We start from the raw sequence: 15,206 nt of genomic DNA, 5'->3' as shown, positions 1-15,206 counted from the left end.
GAAAGCGCATGTCTTCTTCAGCCCTTTGGTAACCGTCAAGCTGATCTGACTTAGGCTGAAGGCGCAGAATATCCTCAATGGCCTCTTCAGTGACCAGTATCTGTTTCCCTTTGAGGTGCACTGCATCCAGGGAAGTCTTGAAATAATTACAGTAAAACTCTCTAACCCAGGAAGCATTTACCTCAGTCAAGTTTCTCTCTAAGAAGAACCAGCCTCTTTGTTTGATTTGATCGGAGGTGTACTGCTGTAGTTCTTCTGGAATTTTCAAAGTCCTCTCTAGGTACAGATTTCTGGAGGTAGTAAACACTGGAAACTTCAGCTCACACTATCGGTTTGCAAACTTAATTGGATCATTGGCAGGGAGGAGCTGGTCAGCCTTCTCCTGCGCGGTAAAATTTTTCTCCCGCCAGGAATCATCATGTAAAATGCCAAGGATGGAACCAGATGATTCACCTCTTTTTCATTTGCCAGTAGTTACTTTGCCCTTTCCCCTGCCTTGAGAGTCAGACATCCTGAAAAATAGAAGTTTCAAGATATAATTGAGGAATAAAAGCAAGAACATAAGTAGGCAAAAAGGATAATAGCAATATAGGCATAGAGTGGCAAAAGAGCGAGAGAAGTGAGAATTGAGTGAAAGATGTGAGTATTCGGGATTGTGTTTAAGGAAAAAGTCTAAAAATAAAAATGACAATCCAAAATACATGCTAAGTGGAATTCATGTTAATAAGGAAAAATAGTAATCATGCCTTTGAATTAGAAGGTTAAAGTAAGTAAAGGAAAGCAGAAAGGAGAGGTTTTGAAAATTAAAATGGTTAGGAAGGAACGAGGAAGTTAGAAAGTTAAAGAGTGAGTTGGTGAAAAGATGGTTAAAATTAGTGGCATGAGAATGGTTTCCTAGGTAACAATAAATTCACAAAGTAAAAGAATAAATCACTCATATTCAAGCAGGGATAACAGGGTATTGATGATGATTCATATAGATATAGAAGTAGTAAAAAGTAAAATCAGATCATCAATAAACCAATTTATTAACAAGGAAATCAAAAGTAATAAGAATGCTGGCCCGTGCATTCAAGAATTGGTTTGGTAATCGTGGAGTAGTGCAAAATAGAGAATTGCCAAAACCAATACTTAAATGTAAAAAGGAAACAATTTGCAGAAAATTGGGCAGCATTCCGGCTAAAATCAGATGTTCCCGGAAAATAAATAGTAAGAACAGTTCATATGAATTGAAATAAGGCTGCAAAAATAGCAAGAATAAGAAAGAGTAGTGTAACAGCAGCATGAAATAGTTAAGCGCAACATATGAACAGTATTAACATCATAGCCAGAATAAAATTGCAGAACAGATAAACAGATAACAAGAACAGAGCAATTATCAGGCCTAAATCCGCTAACCACATCCTAGCTACCTAACCACCTAGAATCCACTATGTACATGCATCTCTAACTATCCTAAATTGAACAAATTCTGAAAAATGTGCAGCTAACTAGGAATGAAAAGAAATTGGTGTACAGCGGAACCTGGTATGCGAAGAACAAGGGATAGGACAGAGGGAAGGTAGTGGGAATGTGGCGGCACCGGGAGGAAAGCACGGCGGCGCTGGGTGAACGGCGGTAGCGCGGTGGTGGGGCAGGGGCGGAGGATAGGGTTGAGTGGTGGAGTGTTGGGGTGGTGGCCGGCGAAGGTTGTTGCGGTGGACTGAGGCTTGCGGTGGTGGGGTTCCGGTCGTGGTAGGGGCTGGCCGCGGAGGGGGTAACGGCGGTGGAAGGAAGAAGAGAAGAGAGAGAAAAGAAGAGAGGGGAGGAAGAAGGGGGTGTTGTGGCAGCGGTCGCGGTGGTCTGGGGTGGTTGTAGGTGGTGGCTGGGGGTGGTTGAGGGAAGAGGGAGAGTTACAGAGGAGAGGAAGGGGGTTTGGGGTTTGGGGGCGCGAAGGGATAGGGTTCGCGTGACTTGGGGTTAGTGATCGCGAATCGACGCGAACGCGTGGAGGACGCGATCGCGTGAATAGGTGAAATAGGGTTGACGCAATCGTGTGGGTTAGGGGAAAGATGGGTGACGCGGACGCGTAAAGAACGCGAACGGGTCGCTGGTATTTGTGCTAGACGCACGATTCCAGCATCGTTTCAGCGCAACTCTCTGTCTGATATAGGGGGTCATAATATCCGCGCGACGCGATCGCGTCGCTCATGCTTCCACATGGGATGGGTGTTGTGTAAGTGATGCGTTCGCGTCAGGGACGCGTACACGTGGGTTGTTTTGTGCAAAACGCATGCCAGCCGTATGATTCCAGCCCAACTTTCTGGGCGTTGGATCTTTACGCCGATATCCAGATCACGCGTTCGCGTGAGTGACGCAAACGCATGGGAGGTATTTTCCGCAACTGACGTGATCGGGTGGGGCACGCGGTCGCGTGGAACAATTTATGCCCAAGGCACGCCTCCAGCCTTGTTTTAGCGCGACTTTCTGTTCACTTTCCTTTTTCATTTAATGCACTTGTGACGCGGACGCGTCATCGACACTGTCGCGTCGCGTGCTTTCGATCTTTTTTTTTATGCAGCATGCAGAATGCAAAATGCAATGAATGTGATGCAGAAATTCCAGGTTCAAACAAAATTCAAAAACAGAGTAGAACGGAGGAGGAACGATCATACCATGGTCGGTTGTCTCCCACCTAGCACTTTTAGTTAAAGTCCTTAAGTTGGACATTTGATGAGCTTCCTGCTATGGTGGCTTGTGTTTGAATTCGTCCAGAAATCTCCACCAGTGTTTGGAATGCCAGCATCCTCCGGGGTCCCGAACAAGGCACATAAAACCTTTGAGCAGTTTCAAACAGGTTTCCAGGCTCTCGGGGTGTTGAATATCAAAAGAGATTCCAGGATCCCAAACTCTACTTTTACACCCATTTTTATCTCGATCTGCATTTTTCCAGCCGGGTGATAAGTAATCTGAATTCTCACTGCAGTGACCAAACAGCTTCCGAGATCCTTTCAATTGAGCTTGACACCAATCCTTGCACCTCAAATTGAAGTGTGAAATCTCATTGAATCTCGTATACCAGCGCTGAGTGCGAGTCATTTCCCTTTTACTCTTAAAGCCGCAGAGAGCTTTAAGCTGGCCATCTGTCTCAAGCAAACCATATTCAAGTGGAAAATTGAAGATAAAGGTCAAGGATTTTACCACTTGAAGTTTGTGTTGGGTGGTAATGGCCTTGGGATCAGTGTTTTCAGTGGTTTTGCAAGCTCTACTCCCTTGTTGTCTTCTGTGAATTCCTCCACTTCTTGGCAAATTTCTTCCATTTCAACCATGTCTTGATCAAAGTCTTCGATATCTTCCTCATCACTCGAGTCATAATTAGGAGGTTGAGAAAAGTCTACCTCTACATCATCTTCGTATTCACTTGGGGAAGATTCTTCTGTCTCACAGAATTCACTTGCTGATGCAAGTTCATTACTAGGAGAACTCGACTTGTGATTATCATCATCAAGGAAACTTGTGTTTTGGGTTATTCCGTCCAATTCCTCATAAGATGCCTGCTTTGCGGGTTGTGCACTATCCTCCTTAGCAACAATTGTAACGTCTTCGACGGAATTCTCCACAACTCTGGATTCTGGCGGAGGTTCGGCATCTCCTAAATCTTCAACCAACTCTTCTTCTTTTATAATGACAACTTCCTCTACTTGTTCTAGTACGAAGTTATGCTCTATACTGTCCACTGGGGTATCAAGTGTTTCCTTCATGCTACGTTCTTCATTAGATTCTCCACATGAAGCCCTGGGGATTTGTTGAGTATCCGAACGTCTAGAAGATAATTGATTTATTGCTTGCTCCAGTTGATGAAGGGTTGAATGAAATTGGTCTATTGATTCTTTGAAGCGAACCTGTGATTCCTGGCTTGATGGATATGGAAATGGTGCATAGGGGAGTGGTGTTTCTTGGGAGTAATTGGATTGGCGTTGGGGTGGATAAGGATCGTACGGTGGTGAATGGCAAAAAGAAGCTTGTGGGTGTGGTGGTTCGAAGCTTTGTTGAGAGGATGGTCTCTGAGCATAGGGTGGGGCTTGTTGGTAGCTACAAGGGGACCCACCAGATCTATCAGTTCGGTATGCATTGTAGAATGGTATCTATTCATGATATCTTGGAAGGTGTTGTTGCCTCAAGGGTTGATCATATCCTCTTGGCTCCATCCATCTTTGATTGCTTAGACCTTGATGCATATTCCTGTTATAGTTTCCATTCCTTTCAACAAAAGTAGAACCAAACTCAAAGCGAGAGGGGTGAGAATTCATAGTAGTTATTAGAAATAAGAAGGGAAAACAAAAACAAATAAACAAGTAAAAAAATATTTACAATAACCAATAATAAGGCACACGTTTGCAATTCCCCAGCAACAGCGCCATTCTGAAGAGAGAACTTTTGCGTGGTCTAGAATTCAGAATAATTTCCCGTTGCAAGTATAGCTTCTAAACCAACAAAAGTCCTTTCTTACAAACGTTTTGGTTGTCACAAGTAACAAACCCCTGGTAAAATTGATAATCGAAGTATTTAAACCTCGGGTCGTCTTCTCAAGGAATTGCAGGGAGGTATGTTCTTATTATTGGTTATGAGTCTTGAAAGTTGGGGGTTTTGAAAGTAAAGAACAAGTATGTTAAATGATAAGAAAAATAAAATAGTAATGATAAAATAAACTCTTGGCAATGTATTAGAATCGGAATTCCTATGCTAGTTATCCTTATCAGGTGTGATGAGAATTGGGTTTTAATCCCACTTAGTTATCCTTTATTAAACAAGGGAAGGTCAAGTGGACTAATTAGCTTGATCCTCAAGTCCTAGTCAATCCCTGTGGGAAGACTAGCTTTAGAGCGATCTAGATCAATTAGAATGTGCCAATTTCAACCACTGCTGAGTTTGACAACTCAAGTGTTACCAATTACCTAACCAAAGCCAAAAGGGGGAAAATCTAAATTATTTATATAAATAAAAGAAAACAATCATGAGTCTGAAATACCTCAAATTATATTAAATAGAGAAAATCCTAACATGAATGGTTCATAAGCCAAATAGGCAACATAAGTAATACAAGCATTAAAGTAGCTCAAAGTAGAAGAGAAGTCAAAATAAAGGAATATTGAACCTAATAGAAAGATGAGATAAAAATATTCCTAAGTTCTAAAATTCCTAATACTAATCCTAAGAGAGAGGAGAGAACCTCTCTCTCTAAAACCTATATCTAAATCCTGAAACTATGTATTTCGTCTCTCCCTGATGTATGATGTATTCCCTCACTTTATAACTTCTAATATGTCCCTCTTGGACTTGGATCTGGGCCAAAAGGGGCCCAAAAATTGCTGGAAACGAAATCTACAAATTCTGCAGATCGCGCACGTGACGCGTCCGCGTGGGTCACGCGGTCGCGTCATCTGGAGTGTTGCTCTTTCATGCAGTCACGTCAGTCATGCGCCCGCGTCAATTGTATTTCGCAAGTCACACGTTCGCCTTATCCATGCATTCACGTCGAATCTCTTTAGCGCGAACCATGCGTTCGCGTCGTCCATGCATACGCGTCACTGCAATTTCTCCAAAACTCCAATTTATGCTTTCCTTTCATTTTAGTATGTTTCCTTTCCATCCTTTAAGTCATTCCTGCCTTAGAAGCTCTGCAACTACTCAACACACAAATCACGGCATCGAATGGTAATAAAGGGTAATTAAAATAATTACTTTTAAAGCATAGAAAACATGTATTTCACATATATCACATAATAATAAAGGGAAAGCAAAACTATGCAATTTGCATGAATAAGTAGGTGAAGGGTTGAATAAATCACTTAAATTGAGAACAATATATATCATAAAATATGGGTTTTTCATGTTCCATCCAAAGCACCAATACAATTCTAAAGTTTCAACATAAATTAATAGTTACGACCATGTGTTAGTACAAAAATTTATTAAAAAGTTTACATTTATACAAAAAATATACCTTGAAGTAAGGATCAAATCTTCCTCCACTATTGAATATTTAGGGTGGGACAGTTTAACCGTTCACTTGAACTAAAAATTGATCCTCTAAGGTTATTATAGCTCTAAGGACTTGGTGAAAATGTCGACTAATGGTCTCAATAAACCGACGAAAGAAAAAACTTTCTGTCCAAGTACTTGAATGACCACTTAAAATATGTAAAAACTTTGCCACTTGCTCTTCAACAATACTATATTGGTTATCTCTAAGAAGCCCTCATTGACGAAGTATTGCAACTAATCTAGTGAAAGCATCATAACTCATACGTATTATAGAACGTGAGTTATCATGTGTTTCTAATTGAGCAATCAATTCTTGACGTATTTGTTCTCTACTATGACGTTGAGATTGGGTGATTGATATTTCAATACAAGACATTTGCTGAATCATATATCACATACAAGCCAAATAGCCAGCAAAAATAACTATGGCTAAAATTGCATTTATTTCAGATTCTATCATATTAGATACCTACATAATATCAAAGTAATAAAGAAATGGTATGTTGAAGATAATAAAGAAACGGAATGACATTGCATTGGATAGGAAAAGGATACATGTTTAAAGAAAGAAACTTAGTTTCCTCTTATACCCAAAAGAACCATTGCATGAAAGGGATGACATCACAATCACAAACCCATACAAAAGCCTTGAAAATTAATTAACAGTAAAAGGCTCAAAACAAAATAGCCATTCCATCCAAATTTGTAATCCATGTGTCAAAATATCTTTCATCGAAAACGGTTCTTTAATTGAGTCCTATCCAATTTAACATGGGAGCAACAAAATAATCTATAATGAAATAGCCTGTGATTTACATAAAACAATACACCACACTATAACAATCACCAAACAGTAGCAACAAAACCAATTATACATGAGAACCGCGGGCTAAAAATAAAATCATAAGTTGTTGTGGGTATGAGCATGAAGAAGTGATCAGTCATCAAACAGATTGGAATCGCGTGCTCAAAATAAAAACAAAGATTGAAGATTATGACTATCAGCAATAACAAGCCAAAAAATCATGACAATTTATGGAACTAGAAATTAAATTAGACATTTCATCAAACAGATTGTGCACATTAAACAAATACACAAATCTAGAGTATGGGTAACAAATTTTTACCAAAGTAATCAACATTCTCCTACCTCTAATTCCAGCTCCTAGCAATTGACAGAGTGAAGAGTTTGCATTGCTCGAAGAGGAAGGCTTCACGGCACTGCAATAAAGAGCTTGCACCTTGTCAGAGAATGGTGAAAGTAGTGAACAACCCTGACGAACACGAATAGGGCTTCACGGTGTGCAGCTTCAATCCTCTAACAAATAAGAAAAATAGGGTTTAAGAAAGTGAAGGGATTATAAAATATTATAATTTGGATAGGGGTATTTTTGATATTGCACAGTTTAAGTGAGATTTAGTTAAAATTGATTTTTAAAAATCAGACCAAAGTAGGTCTGATTTGTAAATGGGGGGTAAAATGAGAATTGGAATTCTCATCGGAATTCAACTTCATGTTTTTTTCTATTCCAAAGCAAGGAATATAATTCAATTCATCTATGATTTCAAATCAGATGCATTACAAATAGGTTGTAAGAGTTGAGAAGCCAAAAGAATTTAATTTTATCTTCTTTTGGTTACCGAATAAGAGAGTAAATGCAAGAGGTGAGTATTCAACATAATAGCTTTAATAAGAGAATAAAAAAAATTATATCCCTTGAACTAAAATTTTTCTAAGGAACTTGGTGCACAAAATTGTGATCTCAAAGGCGTCAACAACTTGGTACGCACAATTGTAATCTCAACTCTTTTTCACAACTTCGCACAACTAACCAGCAAGTGCACTGGGTCGTCCAAGTAATAAACCTTACGTGAGTAAGGGTCGATCCCACGGAGATTGTCGGCTTGAAGCAAGCTATGGTCATCTTGTAAATCTTAGTCAGGCCGATTCAAATGGTTATGGAGTTTTGATAATTAAAAGATAAATAAACATAAAATAAAGATAGAGATACTTATGTAATTCATTGGTGGGAAATTCAGATAAGCGTATGGAGATGCGTTGTTCCTTCTGAATATATGCTTTCCTACTGCATTCATCCAATCCTTCATAATCCTTTCCATGGCAAGCTGTATGTTGGGTATCACCGTTGTCAATGGCTACCTCCCGTCCTCTCAGTGAAAATGGTCCTCTACTGTTTCTGTACGGCTAATCAACTGTCGAATTTCTCGTCTCGAATGAAAAATACCATGCACAGATATCGTATGGCTAATCAGCTGTTGGTTTTCAATCGTGTAGGAATAGGATTTACTATCCTTTTGCGTCTGTCACTATGCCCTACAGTTGCGTGTTTGAAGCTCGTCATAGTCATCCCATCCCAGATCCTACTCGGAATACCACAGATAAGGTTTAGACTTTTCGGATCTCAGGAATGCTGCCAATAGATTCTAGCCTATACCACAAAGATTCTAATCTCAGATTTAGATGCTCCATTGTCAGAGGGGAGTCGATGTGAAGCGTTGATAATAAACCCAAGAGATATACATTCAAGCTTGTTTGCATGTAGAACGGGAGTGTTTGTCAGGCACGCGTTCATAGATTGAGAATGATGATGAGTGTCACATAATCATCACATTCATCATGTTCTTGTGTGTGAATGAATATCTTAGAATAAGAATAAGCTCGAATTGAATAGAAGAACAATAGTATTTTGCATTAATACTCGAGGAACAACAGAGCTCCACACCTTAATCTATGGTGTGCAGAAACTCCACCGTTGAAAATATATAAGTGATAATGGTGTTCATTGGCTTTGGCCCAAAAGAGGGAACCAGAATAACCAAGACCTCGGTCTAAGGACTAAACATCCAAAGATGAAAATACAATAGTAAAAAGTCCTATTTATACTAGACTAGTTACTAGGGTTTACAGAAATAAGTAAATGATGCAGAAATCCACTTCTGGGCCCACTTGGTGTGTGCTTGGGCTGAGCATTGAAGCTTTCACATGTAGAGACTTCTCTTGGAGTTAAACGCCAGTTTGTAACTTGTTTCTGGCGTTTGACTCTAGCTTGCAACTTGTTTCTGGCGTTTAACGCCAGAATAGGGTAGAAAGCTGGCGTTGAATGCCAGTTTGCGTTGTCTAAACTCGAGCAAAGTATGGACTATTATATATTTCAGGAAAGCCCTGGATGTCTACTTTCCAACGCAATTAAGAGCGTGCCATTTGGGTTTCTGTAGCTCCAAAAATTCTATTTGGAGTGCAGGGAGGTCAGAATCCAATAGCATCAGCAGTCCTTTTTCAGCCTCTGAATCAGATTTTTGCTTAGGTCCCTCAATTTCAGCCAGAAAATATCTGAAATCATAGAAAAACACACAAACTCATAGTAAAGTCCAGAAATGTGAATTTTGCTTAAAAACTAATAAAAATATACTAAAAAGTGGCCAGATCCTACTAAAAACTATCTAAAAATAATGCCAAAAAGCGTATAAATTATCTGCTCATCACAACACCAAACTTAAATTATTGCTTGTCCCCAAGAAACTGAAAATCAAATATGATAAAAAGAAGAGAACATACAATGAATCTCACAATATCAATGAAACTTAGTCCCAATTAGATGAGCGGGGCTAGTAGCCTTTTGCTTCTGAACAGTTTTGGCATCTCACTTTATCCTTTGAAATTCAGAATAATTGGCATCTATAGGAACTCAGAATTTTAGATAGTGTTATTAATTCTCCTAATTCAGTATGTTGATTCTTAAACACAGCTACTTTATGAGTTTTGGCCATGGCCCTAAGCACTTTGTTTTCTAGTATTACCACCGAATATATAAATGCCACAGACACATAATTGGGTGAACCTTTTCAGATTGTGACTTAGCTTTGCTAAAGTCCCCAATTAGAGGTGTCCAGAATTCTTAAGCACACTCTTTTTACTTTGGATCACGACTTTAACTGCTCAGTCTCAAGCTTTTGACTTGGACCTTCATGCCACAAGCACATGGTTAGGGACAGCTTGATTTAGCCGCTTAGGCCTGGATTTTATTTCCTTGGGCCCTCCTATCCACTGATGCTCAAAGCCTTGGATCCTTTTTACCCTTGCCTTTTGGTTTAAAGGGCTATTGGCTTTTTCTGCTTGCTTTTTCTTTTTCTTTCTTTTTTTTCTTTTTTTTGCCATTTTTTTTCTTGCTTCAAGAATCAATTTCATGATTTTTTAGATTATCAATAACATTTCTCTTTGTTCATCATTCTTTCAAGAGCCAACAATTTTAATATTCATAAACTTCACTATAAAAAATATGCACTATTCAAGCATTCATTCAGAAAACAAAAAGTATTGGCACCACATCAAAATAATTAAACTAATTTCAAGATAAAATTTGAAATCCAAGTACTTCTTGTTCTTTTGTAATTAGGCACATTTTTTCATTTAAGAGGGGTGAAGGATTTATGGAATTATTCATAGCTTTAAGGCACAGACACTAGACACTAATGATCATGTAGTGAAGACACAAACATAGACAAGCACATAAAGCATAAATTTCAAAAAATAGAAAAATAAGAACAAGAAAATCAAAGAACGGGTCCACCTTAGTGATAGCGGCTAGTTCTTCCTCTTGAAGATCCATAGGAACGCCTAAGCTCCTCTATGTCTCTTCCTTGCCTTTGTTGCTCCTCCCTCATAGCTCTTTGATCTTCTCTAATCTCATGGAGAATGATGGAGTGCTCTTGGTGTTCCACCCTTAGTTGGTCCATGTTGTAACTCAAGCCTTCCAAAGAGGTGTTGAGTTGCTCCCAATAGTTGTGTGGAGGAAAATGCATCCCTTGAGGCATCTCAAGGATTTCATGAGGAATTTTCTCATGCTCTTGTTGAGGTCCATGAGTGGGCTCTCTTGTTTGCTCCATCCTTTTCTTAGTGATGGGCTTGTCCTCTTCAATGAGGATGTCTTTCTCTATGACAATTCCAGCTCAATTGCATAGGGATCACCTTTTTCTTGGCCACACCTTTATAGAAGTGGTCTTGATGGACCTTTGAGATGAATCTCTCCATCTCCCATGACTCGGAGGTGGAAACTTTTGCCTTTCTTTTCCTCTTTCTAGAGGTTTTTCCGCCTTAGGTGCCGTAAATGGTTAGGGTAAAATAAAAAGCAATGCTTTTACCACACCAAACTTAAAAGGTTTGCTCATCCTCGAGCAAAAGAAGAAAGAAAGAAGGAGGAGAAGAAGAAAATGGAGGAGATGGAGGGAGATAGAGGTTTGGCCAAGGGGTAGGAGAGTGTTTGTCATGTGTGAAAATGAAGGAGTGAAGACGGGTATTTATAGGGAAAGAGAGGAAGAGTGGCCGAATAGAATTGGGTGGGTTTGGGAGGGAAAAGTGTTTGAATTTGAAAGTGAGGTAGGTGGGGTTTTTGGGGAAGAGATATGGAGGTGATTGGTGAAGAGAATATAGGGAAGAGGATAGGATTTGATTGGTGAGTGTTGTTTTGGGTAGAGTGTTATAGAGATGTGTGATGGGGAGAGAGAGGTGGGGTAGGTGGAGATCCTGTGGAGTCCACAGATCCTGAGAGGTCAAAGATTTCTCATCCCTGCTCCTTTTAGGCGTGCAAAACGCCCCTATTGTGCAATCCTGGTGTTTAACGCCAGACTGCTGCTTGTTTCTGGCGTTACATGCCAGATTTTATTCCTTTCCTGGCGTTAAACGCCAAGCTACAACTTGTTTCCAGCGTTTAACGCCAGTTTGTTGCTTCTTTCTAGCGTTTAACGCCAGTCTGGTGCTTCTTTCTGGCATTGATAAACTATTATTTTATGAATTATATTGTGTTTAATTGAGTGGTTTTATCAAGTCTTCACCCACTTATTCATATAATTTGCATGTATTTACAATTCCTTCTTAAAAATGTTCCATGATTGAAAACTTGCTTCCTAAAGATCTTTTAAGTGTATATTTTTATTCTCCTTCGTACCATTCAATGCCGTGATCTGTGTGTTAAGTGTTTCAGGCTTCATAGGGCAGGAATGGCATAAGGAATGGAGAGGAAGCTTGCAAAGATAGAAGGAACACAAGGAATTAAGGAGATGACCAGCGAGAAGTGATGCGGACGCATGGCTCACGCGGCCGCGCAAAATGGAGGAAATCACAGTGACGCCCTCGCATGCCTGACATGACCGCGTGGATTGGAAGCTGCACAAGTGACGCGAATGCGTGGACGACACGCACGCATGGCACGGGAAACGCTGAGTGATGCGAACGCGTGGACGACGCGGTCGCATTACGTGCGCGATCTGTAGAATTACAGAAGTCGCTGGCATAGATTCTGGGTCGCGTTTCAACCCAGTTTTCGGCCCAGAAACACAGATTAGAGCCAGGGAACATGCAGAGATAAGGAGAAGAATTCATTCCGCATAATTTCTAGTTTTTTAGATCTGATTTTACTCCTCCCCTAGGTTTCTCTTTTGACATCCATAATTTAGGATTTGAAGATTTTTTGGCTTTGGCTTTTGAGAAGAGTCTACCTCCGGAACTGGTCATTATAGTTTGTTATTTACTTTTCAGTTACTCTTCCATATTCTTAATTTGTCCAGAGTTGATATTGGATTATTTTCAAAGTTTATTAATACAAAACTATTTTTACTTTTAATTAATCTCTTTCATTATTATTTATTATGTCTCTTTTTATTTTCCCCATTGATTTTGTGAAGTCTACATTTATGATGATGGAGTAGTTCCCCAACTTGATTGGGAGTTGATTAAAAGGAGAACATTGAGTTGGAATACTCAAGAGTTCAATTGTAATTGGTTCATTGTTGGTTGGCTTGTTAGTCACTAACTCTAATCCTTCCCAAGGGAGAGGATTAGGACTTGTGAATAGAAGTTGACTTTTAATTTGACTTTCCTTCATTCATTGAGGGTTAACTAAATGAAAACAATGACTAATTATTAATTGATCTTGACACAATTCCAACAAGGATAGAACTTCTAATTAATCTTCTCCCGGTCGAGATTTTATTTAAATCATATAAATTCTCTAATTTAATTTTCTGTTTATCAAACTCAAAAAACCCATTTGGAAAACCTCTGATTGATAAAATAGCACATTTTTCTGCAACTCGTTGGGAGACGACCTGGGACTCATACTCCCAATATTTTATTTCTAAAATTTGTGACACTCTTTTCTAAATTGATAAGTGGATTTTTGCCGGTTAAGAACTGTACTCGCAACGCCATTTTTCTAAATAATTTTTAATCTGCCAATTTTCGCCCACATCAATTTTTGGCACAGTTGCCAGGGAGTTGCAATAGTGTGCTAATTTAGTGATTTGAATTTATTTAATTGCATTTTTATTTTTATTTTGCTACTATGATCTGCATGTTTCTTTCATTGAATGACGTGTTCACTTCCTGATCCAAGCTTGCCAGTATTTGACCCTGAGATTGAAAGAACTATTTCACGTATAAGGCAAGCTCGGCGTCGGCTAGTCCTCTCCGAGGACGAATCTGAAACGTTATTTAAGGAAGAAACAAGCTCTCTTTCTACTGATTCAGTTGATTTACGTGCAGGTGACATGGCAGCACCTAGGAGTGTAAAACCCGGTTAATTAACGGCTAATTAACCTATAAATGAGAATTTATTCTAGAAAGCCCTAAATGTGAATTTTATGGCTAAATGTGATAGAGGAGACTGAGACAAGAATTTCGGTACCAATTTTATAGAAATCGGACCAAGATTGGACCGAACGGGCCAAACCGGGCCAATCGGACCCAAAGTGGGCCCTTGGCCAAACATAACTAGACCAAAACCCTAGTTTTCAGCATTCTCTCTCCTCACTAAACACACTCACATGCTGAAAATGGAGGCCATGGAGGGAAGAACACTCTCTCAAGTTCTTTCTCTCGATCTTCAAACCACCATAACTTTTGATCTAGAGCTCCGATTGCCGCTCCGTTTGCGGCCACGCGTTCACCGCGAAGAGCTCTACAAAACCCATACAGTTAATATTGAGGTAAGCCACGTTTTTCTCTTCGAAATTCCAGCCTTGTTTTCGAGTTTTATGAGCAAAAATGTTGAGATTTTGGGCTCTTTGATGTTATAGGACCCAACTCTCTTGAAGGAGAAGGTTAATCTTGTCTCCTTGGACCTTGGGTGTGGTAAGATTCTCAACCCCAGTGTAGTTTGTTGTTCTATGATGTTTGGGTATTGAGATGTTGTGTATGGGTATGATGATTGTGGCTTAGGTTGTGTATATGTGAATATTGGAGCTTGAGTGGTGATTTTGAAAAGCTTGAAAAACGGATTTGGTGGTGAAAAATCTATTCTTGGAGGTGTTGAGGCCCTGAGAGCTTGTGGATAAGTGATTTGGAAGTGCTCCGGTTGAGCTTGGGAAATCGGCTAAGGTATGGTTTCGGTTTCCCGTATCTAATATGTAATGTGGTAGAAAATACTTAGGCTAGAGGCCCTAAGATAGGCATTGAATGGTTGATGTTGTTGAATGATTGAGATATATGATGTGGTCATATATGTGATGATGATTATTGATGCCTTGGTGGTATGATGTATGAGAAATATGCATGTTGTGATATATGCTTGATGATTGGTTATGGTTGAATTGTGGGTTGAACCATGTTGATGGTGAGTATGATATTGATTGTGTACAATGATGATTTATTGGAATTGGTGTTGTTGAGAATTGGCATGAGGAAGAGTATATGATATGTCAATATGTTTGAGTTTGAGCCACTTGGGTAAAGTGTGTTAAAATGATGAGATAGTGATTTTGATAAATTGTGGTAAAGTGTCAATGTGTGAGTTGAGGAGGCTTGATGTTGAAATTGATATATTTTGATTGATTTCAAAGAAAAGGGATGAAAATGGCATGTTTTGATTGATTTTGAAAAGAGTTTAATATGGCTTGTTTTGAAAATGGCATGTTGTGGTTTTGTATGAAAAACATGGTTTTTGGGCATATTTTGATGGGACATAACTTGAACTACGAATCTCTGTTTTGTACCAAATCTATTTAGAAATGAAATTGGATCCGGGATGTCCCTGCCGTTCGAAGAACGGGTGAAAAACGATTTAAAATGAGGAAGTTATGTCCGTCGGAAGATTGGGGGTTGAAACTGTGAATTCTGCAGCTTTTTACTTAGAAAAATTTTTAGCAGAATGACCCCCGCGCGTAGGCGC

The sequence above is a fragment of the Arachis hypogaea genome, chromosome 3, assembly GCF_003086295.3.
Source record: "Arachis hypogaea cultivar Tifrunner chromosome 3, arahy.Tifrunner.gnm2.J5K5, whole genome shotgun sequence".
In the NCBI taxonomy this organism is placed as follows: domain Eukaryota; kingdom Viridiplantae; phylum Streptophyta; class Magnoliopsida; order Fabales; family Fabaceae; genus Arachis; species Arachis hypogaea.
This window is presented reverse-complemented; position numbering follows the sequence as displayed.